We start from the raw sequence: 8,779 nt of genomic DNA, 5'->3' as shown, positions 1-8,779 counted from the left end.
TGAGATGTGATCTTAGAGATGAATATCAAACCTCTATCCGATACTATGGTCTTTGGCGTTCCGTGTATCTTCCATACTTCTTTCATCATTAGATCCGCTAGCTGTTCCGCTCCATCAGTGTCGTTACATGGTAGGAAATGCGCCATTTTGGTTAATCGGTCGATGACTGTTAAGATACTATTCTTCCCGTTCGACGTTGGTAATCCCGTGATGAGATCGTAACTAATGTCTGTCCAGGGTCCTGCAGGGATTGGTAATGGCTCTAGCGATCCGAAAGGTTTCATTAGCATTGGTTTCACTCTTTGACATGAAATACACCCCTCCACATATCTGTTTACGAATGCTTTTTGTCCTGTCCAGGTGTAATTGCGTTTGACGAGGCTAAGGGTTTTAGCTCTTCCTGGGTGGCCTGCCAGTTTACTGTCGTGATAAGTTTTCAGTATTTCTGCTCTGATTTTGTCGTTTTCCGGAACCACCACCCTACCGTCCTGATAAAGGATACCGTCTGCCACTGAGTACACGTTCAGAGCCTCCTTGATTTTGGATGATATCGGGTTTATTAATGCATTCATGATTTCTTGAATTTTTTCGTCCTTGACATTAAGCTCTCTTATCTTTTGTACTAGTTCCGTGTCCGATGGTAAAAGGTTGTTCTCTGGATCAGTTTTGGTGCCTGCAATATCACATTGGAACCATTCATTAGCTTTCACGTGTTCCACTTCCTCCTCGTTTGCAAATTGGGCGTCGAACGCGTCTAATTCTGCAAAGGTATCCTCTGTGATGTTGCTAGGTCGTAAGAGTTGTCCGACAGTCAGTTTTTCTTCTGATGATGGCGCCAAGTCCGGTCTTCGAGACAGTGCGTCCGGTTGAGTTGCGCTCCTTCCCGGCCTGAATTTGATTACAAAGTCAAAACACCCAAGTGTTTCTGCCCACCTAGCTTGTCTACGTGTCAGTTGCTTGGTCGTCATGAAACTTTCCAGGTTTTTATGATCAGTATATACTATTACATCAAGTCTATGGGGGTTCCCTTCCAAATATTGGCGCCACTCTTTGAATGATGCTACCAAGGCTAATAGCTCCTTATCAAAGATTTCGTAATTGCGCTCTGCTGGTATGAGTGATCGTGATAGGTATGCTACCGGATGAACTTCGCCGTCTTCAGCCTTCTGCGACAGTACTGCTCCTAGGGCCAAATCTGAGCAATCGCACTCTAGGATGAAAGGTTGGTAGGGGTCAGCTATCCGAAGGACTGGTGCGGTAGTGAATGAAGTTTTTAGTTTGTCAAATGACTCCTGTCTCTCCTTTGTCCATGAAAAAGGTGTTTCTCTACACGTGAGGTCGTGCAATGGTCTTGCTGTTCTTGAGAATTGCTCGATGAACCTCCGATAAAAGTTGGCGAATCCTAAGAACCGCAATACCTCGGACGTATTCTTTGGAGCAGGCCAGTCTGCGACTGCTTTGACCTTTGCTGGGTCCATTCGTATTTGATTCTTTGAGATGATGAGACCCAGGTATTCGACTTCTGAACGAGAGAATTCACACTTTTCCGGTTTAAGCCATAAAGAATATTTACTTAATATTTTCAAGATGTCTTCTACAGTGTCTTCGTGATTCACATCGTCTTTTGTATAGATCATAATGTCGTCGATGAATGCGGCGGTGTCTTTTCCTATATGTCCTAAGAGAATGTCCTGGATAAAGTATTGAAAACAACCTGGGGCGCCTGTAGGTCCGAATGGCATGGTAAGAGGGGCGAATTGACCTGCTTTGCATATGAACGCCAACACGTCTTCATCACCCTCTTTTACCCTCAGATTTCCATACGCGTTTCTGATGTCCAGCTTTGTGTACTTTGATGCTCCTCTCAGACTATCCACTAACTCCATGGTTAATGGTAGTGGGTACCTGTTCTTTACTGTCAGAGCGTTCAGTCGACGGTAGTCAAAACAAGGCCTGAGGTTGCCATCTTTTTTACCCGTGAATAGTACTGGAGCCGCCCACGGTGATGTCGTCCGTCTAATTGTGCCGTTTGCTAAGCCTTCGTTCACCATTTTCTCCAGAACTTCATTTTCGGCTGGGGAAAGCGGGATGATTTTGCCTGCTTGCGGTGTAGCTCCTGGGATTAATTTTACCTGAAAATCATACTTGCGTCTCGGTGGAAGTGTCTGAGCCTTGGTCTTGCTGAACATTCCTAGGTATCTGTGGTATTGTGTTGGGACTAGTTTCTCGACTGGTTCTTGGACTGTTTTCTTCTTCTCTTCGACCGCAATTCTTGCTGCTGTTGACCAAGAGGCTTTCGCTGCTGATATGGCTGGTAGTTGACTACTAATTTGGAGAGAATCACGCTTGCGAGCTGTTTCAGACACTAGGGATGAAATTCCAGTAGCAGACTCACATTGCGGGGGTATTAGTGTAGTGTACTGTTGCTGACTTCAGCTTCAGTACATACCCCCTCTTCACTATTCCTTGCTTTCCTCTTGGCCTCCTTGGGTTCGGAGGATGTTTTCGGAATGGAAGAAGCTGACGGGACAGCTGCATTTCGTGGTTCGTCATCCTTAATTGTTGTTGGTGCTAGTCGGTTTTGGGAATACTGTTCTAAGAGAGATGAAGCGTTGCTAGCCGTTCTAAACTGATCTTTGTGTAATGAAAAAGATGACTCACATTGCGGGGGTATTAGTGTACTGTTGCTGACTTCAGCTTCAGTACATACCCCCTCGTCAACAGACCTAGCTTCCCTTGCGGGCTCCAAGGGGTTTTCCGGTTGTGACGAAACCGCTTCGACGGTTGCAATGAATTCCATAGGTGAATTGTCAAACGTGCCTTTTGACCAATCAATCTTGTGACCATGCTTTCGAAACCACGGCATTCCTAATAGTGCGTCGTAGTTGTCCTTCAATTGAGTAACGATAAAGTGCGTGGGGTTTGTGTCTTGGTCGATGAATAGATGAGCTTCTTCAGTCAATTGCTTGGACTTGCCGTCAAAGGCGCTTACCGTTTGTGGTACATTGAGCTTTGAGGTCTTGAGATTGAATTTTCTGACAAACCTGTCGCTGACTGCTTCGTGCGTAGCTCCACAGTCCAGTAAACATAAGGCAAATGGTTTTGATGTGGCACAGAGAGAGGGGCTGGTATGGGACAATGGTAATGATAAAAAAAAGCGAGGATCGCTTGCATTTCTTTTCAAATAAGTAACTGCTCCAATACCAATAACCTCCTCCTCAGAGCTCGGGATAGGCACATCCTTCAGTCCCAAGCATCGCCATTTTTTGATTCCTCCGCTCTACTCTTCCCTTTACTTTCTAATTCAGTGATTTTAGCTTCTAATTCAGCTACCTTGAAGTTGTTACCCCCACTTCTCACCCAGTTTCCACGTTCATCCTTTCTACCACAGTCTGCTGCTCTATGCCTTCCCTTGCCACACTTGTAACATAACCTCTTCTCAGCTCTCCTAGACATCTCCTCCTTAGATACCCATACCTTCGTGGTTGATAGGTCCATCGCGTCAGGGTCCTTGGTAGTAGTCGTGATTTGAGGTAGATTACGGGGTGTCAAACGTGTAATGCCGGGGTGAAGTTCGTTGTTGATGGCGATAGCAAAAGCAGTGATGTCTGTCAGTGATGTGAATGTCTTGAGAATCATGTTTACTCTGATTTCTTGTTTCAACCCGATCTTGTAGTGACTGATATGTTCTGTTTCACCCCAGCCCGTTCTAGCCGCTAGTGCCATAAATCTCGTGGTATAATCAGCAACCGTTGAATTCTGTTGCAGTGCTCGTAGATCTCGTTGCGCGCGGTTCTGACGGTCGGAATCGAAGTAGGTGGCTTCAAAAGCTTTTGCAAAGGCCTGAAACGTAAGTTCGTCTTCATCGTTAGGGTGTAGTAGGCGTTTGAAGTACGGTGCCGCCCATTGGTTTGCTTCCCCCGTCAGGTAAGACAGTGCGAATACGATCTTCGTCTTGTCATTCGGGAACGATTCCTCGTTAGCTAGAAGGTACAGTCCTACTTGATTCACAAAAGTTTCCGCTGCATCGCCTTTTGAGCCATCGAACTTATCCGGTGTTCCGACTTTTGGGCTACGGTTGGATTTCATAAGTATCTTCACATCGGATGCTGTGAGGGGCGGTTGGGTTTCACTAGTTACGGGTAACGTTGGCTGGGAAATTGCGGGGTTTAATGCGGGGTTGGTGGTGTGCTGAGCTGCCGGGGTAGTGTTTGAACTGCTGCTATTATTAAGCTGATTGATTAGGGTGTCTAATTGTTCTTGCGTCGATAATCTATGGGCACTTTCTTCATCTAACTTCTTTTGAGTCTCCCTGTGACGGGCTGTCTCCTCATCTAATCTTGCGTTCAGATTTGTAAGTTGAGATAGTATACTAGCTATATTAGCATTTAATGCATCCATCTCGTCGAGTTCGTCGAAGATTGATTCTTGCGCCGATACAGCTTCTGTTGATTCTTCTGAACCTTGTTCTTCGGTGGGAGCGGTAAAGTTCGCCGTTGTTCCGATCTTCGTCAAAATAAACTTTTGGTAGATCCTTTCTAATTCCGAGTTTCTAATTTAATTGATTCGTATTCCTTTCTTTATTCTTCTTTCGAGTTTCGATTCTTGTCCACCGCTGATTGGTGAGACACTGCAATATGTTATGACCCGGACTAACACGGTGGATGTGATGAGATAGAGGATGAAGGCCTATTGGTACTATTAACTAGATTGCAGTGTGAGGATCAAGTACAACGGAGAGGAGTGAAAACTATAGAGTCCGCTCATACACGCTATTAGCATAATGCTACTAACACCTCATGTGGTTATTACACGATGCGTGTAGGAAGAAAATGTTGCAAAATTTCCTCTGCAGGAAATTTCAATTTCTCTCCCACGCCTTGACTTCCTCACCTCAGAGTTATCCTCACCCAGTATCTGGAATCATCCGTTTGGCACTCAGTTCTCTCACGATCTCCTCTGAGATCAGATTATCTCATATTCCCTCTTTTTTTTTCACTCCCACCCGCCACCCGTGAAGTTACATGGAAGCTCGTCCTGAGTGATAAACTGGCTTGGAGTATGGTAGTAAGTAGTCGAGAGGTTTCTCTGGCAGCAGTAAAGTAATGCAGATGTTGTGTGGTAAGTAGTAGGGCCAATGTAAGTCTTGGACCTTGACAGTCAAGGTGGTAAGAGTCTCTGACGGGGGTTGCCTAGCCCACCGTTCAGCGCCCTTCCATCTACTCTGACCGGTGTCCTACCTCCCTCGGTCCCTCATGAGGGCTGAGGCCCCCCCCCAAGAAACCTAGAGTATTCATAGATGAACTCTTTAGGTTTGCATAGGACAAACCGACCAAGAGTTTGATATGAGCCTTGTTCATTGTGATGAAATAGGTGACCATGTAACAAGCATTACAACACACATAAATAGAAATAAACTAAAACAATAAAAGTGAGAAACATAATATGAATTTAAATAATCTTCCTCGAGAGATATCAACTGAGAGAGAGTGGATAAGACATACCTTCCGTTGCAGCATATAAATCTCATGGATACGATGCAGTAACTGTTCCTTGAGCATCTCCAATTCTCACATCTTACATTCTCTATCTCCTAGATGATATTGATGTCCATTGAATCATAACCATTCATGAGAGGTGGCGGAAGATGTTCGCAAGCAGTATATTGAGCTCCACTGAGAGACTATTTTCATTTGTCTTGGTTGGTTCCAGTTGGACTACACTATGAGAAGTAGAATCCCACTGTACCTGTGCATCTAATTCACAATTGTTACAACTTTGTTCACCATCTAATTTCTTCTTGGCACTTTGAGCAGCATCTTCAGTGGCTGCATGTTGGTCTTGAAGTCATTTCAACTTGCTCTCACCCAAACTCAATGCCGTCCGACTCGTAGCAGACTCCTGAGTAAGTCTATTGCATCAATGACGGACTCCCTTGAGATCGTTCAAAATGACAAAAGAAGAAGCTAGAGAGATGAGATTGACAAAGGGATCTTTTGAGGCAGTGGAAAGTTGTTGAATGGCATGTTTGAGACCGGTGGGTGATAAAGGGAGTGACAGAGGGATTGAGCCAGAGGATGAATCAAAAGCAGGATTGATATTCCTGAAGAGATTCAGGTTGTCTTCTACCAACTTGAGAAAAAGTGTGAAGGGTTGATCAGGATCAATGGGATACAATTGTGAGGGTGAATGGAGTTGAGGGGATATGGGTAGACATAGATGCGTACCTAATTCCAACTTGTTAGGTGGTGAAGAATTGGCTGGATGCAAGGTGTGAGGAACACATTTGGGGTGAGGTGCATGCTGTTCAGATTAAAATCTTTTGGACATTTAAACCTGGAATTTGGTAGTAGGGATTGGGAGTTTAATCAGGTTTTGCCGGCAAACACGGTTTACCTTTAACTTGAATGATGATGATATACTGATCACCACACCAGCTGTATCAAGATAAATCCAAAGGGAAAGACCATACATAAATTTTTGTCTCTTTTGGTGAGATCTGATGCAGCTACTGTAGATACTCTTTGAATTGCTCTCATCCATTTCCTTGCTACTCTGCAACCATATTGACCCTAAGATGGTATAAATGGATATATAGAATATCTTGGATGAGATCTGTTACAAATTTGTCTCACAGCTTATGGTGCAACCAGATATGATGACTCTCCACTAGGTATATACTGTGCTCCACTACACATATATTCTCAAAAAGGAAGTGTAGGCTTAGCTTTCTGTAATAAAACACGTGTGCCATGAAGAGGTTCAGTTTTGATCTGAATAGATCAATGCCTAAGAAGCTAGTCAAAAGATACAGGATATACCTGAGGGCAACAGGTTATGTTGATCAGACTAAGCTTCTGGCTTGTTGACAATGACTCTAAAAAGAAACTGACCTGAGAGCAACAGGGTACATTGATCAGACTAAGCTTCTGGCTTGTCGACAACGACTCTAAAAAGAAACTGACCTGAAAGCTCAGAGCAAGACGTGAAGAGCATGCAGAAATAGGATTAACAGACAATAAATGAAGTTGATTCTTTTCGACAGTCTACACACCTGAGGGCAACAGGGTATGTTGATCAGACTAAGCTTCTGGCTTGTAAACAACAAATCTAAAAAAGAAACTGACCTAAAGTCAAGAGAGAAGAAATCAGAGAAACACAAAACAAAGAATTGAAAGAAAGAAGACTATCTACCTGCAAGCTCAGAACAAGACGTGAAGAGCACACAGAAAGAGGATTAAAAGACAATAAATGAAGTCTGATAGTAGAGGAAAGAACATATAGATAGAATAAGAAAGTTGTTAGTGAATAAGATGAATAAAACAACTAACAAGAGTGAAAATCACTTACTGATTCTTTTCAACAGTGAAAAGAATCAGAACACGCGAAGAGAAATTGAAAGACAAGTATATATAGAAAAACACCCCTGTGTACACAATCATCCCTTTGCTCAACAACTACTCTAGCACGTAGTACATCACCCAGCACATTAACATGCATCCACTTTCCTTTTTAATCCTAGCTTAACTATCCAACAAACAACACACACCTACAGTTCAACTCCTGCACAGCATCACTTCAACATCCGTTTTCAGCTCATCGTAATGATCTTTGACCAAACTCCAGCAGATATAACCTTATATCTCAACACTTTCAGCCCTGCTTCACTCCTAAGACTGTAGCACAGGCTGATCAAGCCACTCTGCATTCGCCTTTTGTGGCGGTATTGGTTGTGGACAAAGATAACCCAAATTTTCATACACCACAGCCTATGGCACATGGCTGTAGATGCTCTAACTTAACAAAGACCATTGCAAAATCCAGGACAGGGAAAAAGCAAGGCCCTTGGACTTGTGTCAAGTTAGACCAATTTCTCACTCAGGATCAAGACCTGAATTCTCTTGCTTCTGTCCCTTTCAGCTTCCAACACCGTTGCCCCCTAGATTGTGATCTGGCACGTGTGGGGCTGATTCAAATGTCACATTGGATAAGAGATTGTAACACATCTTCAGAATTTTGAAATTTGAGTTATATATAGAGTTACATATGATGTTGAAATGTTTTGACATTGATGAAAGGTGCCAGAAAAATATTTACATATCATTCTTCACAAATGATATGTGCTTATCAACACTCAAACTCGAATCAAAAGGTGATGAAAAGTTGGGTGTATCTTGTGATAGCATATTGAGTAAAAGTTTGTAATAAAATATGATCAATTCACGTGTATGTGTGGTGGAAGCTCTCTTTGTTGGGCTTATTCCCTTGAAAACAATGTTTCAACAGGTCGCCGCGTGTTGGTGGGGAGATTGTTGTGTCATATTTCATAACTATAAAGAGTTTACCAATTTCTCACTCAGCAGCATATCCTCAAGGCCAAAATTGCTTCCTTCCTTCTCAGCTTTGTAGTAGTCATTGATAATCTCTTTTACTACAGCTATATAATCCCAGTGAAATTAGAGCTCAATTCATACAAGTTCCAGCTACAAGTATTGTTTTTGGTGAGTACTTTTGAGTTTTCCTGAAATTCTGCTGTCTTCCTATCCTTACAATATATATATCAATGCTCTTTCACTGTTTAAGCAGTCATGAGATATTGAATTCCCTTATATCCCTAATATTCTCTCCCTGAGGCATGTCCTAAAACCTTCATACACCCTATATCTTTCTGCTAGTACACAAAGATGATTGTTCCCTATCAATCCACCTATATCTTTGTATCTCAAGAGAACTTTGGTACTTTCCCTTTTTTGATACCTAATCTATTATATTGGTTAAA

This window comes from Melampsora larici-populina (assembly GCF_000204055.1).
Source record: "Melampsora larici-populina 98AG31 unplaced genomic scaffold MELLAscaffold_74, whole genome shotgun sequence".
NCBI lineage: Eukaryota > Fungi > Basidiomycota > Pucciniomycetes > Pucciniales > Melampsoraceae > Melampsora > Melampsora laricis-populina.
Note: the sequence above shows the minus strand (reverse complement) of the source record.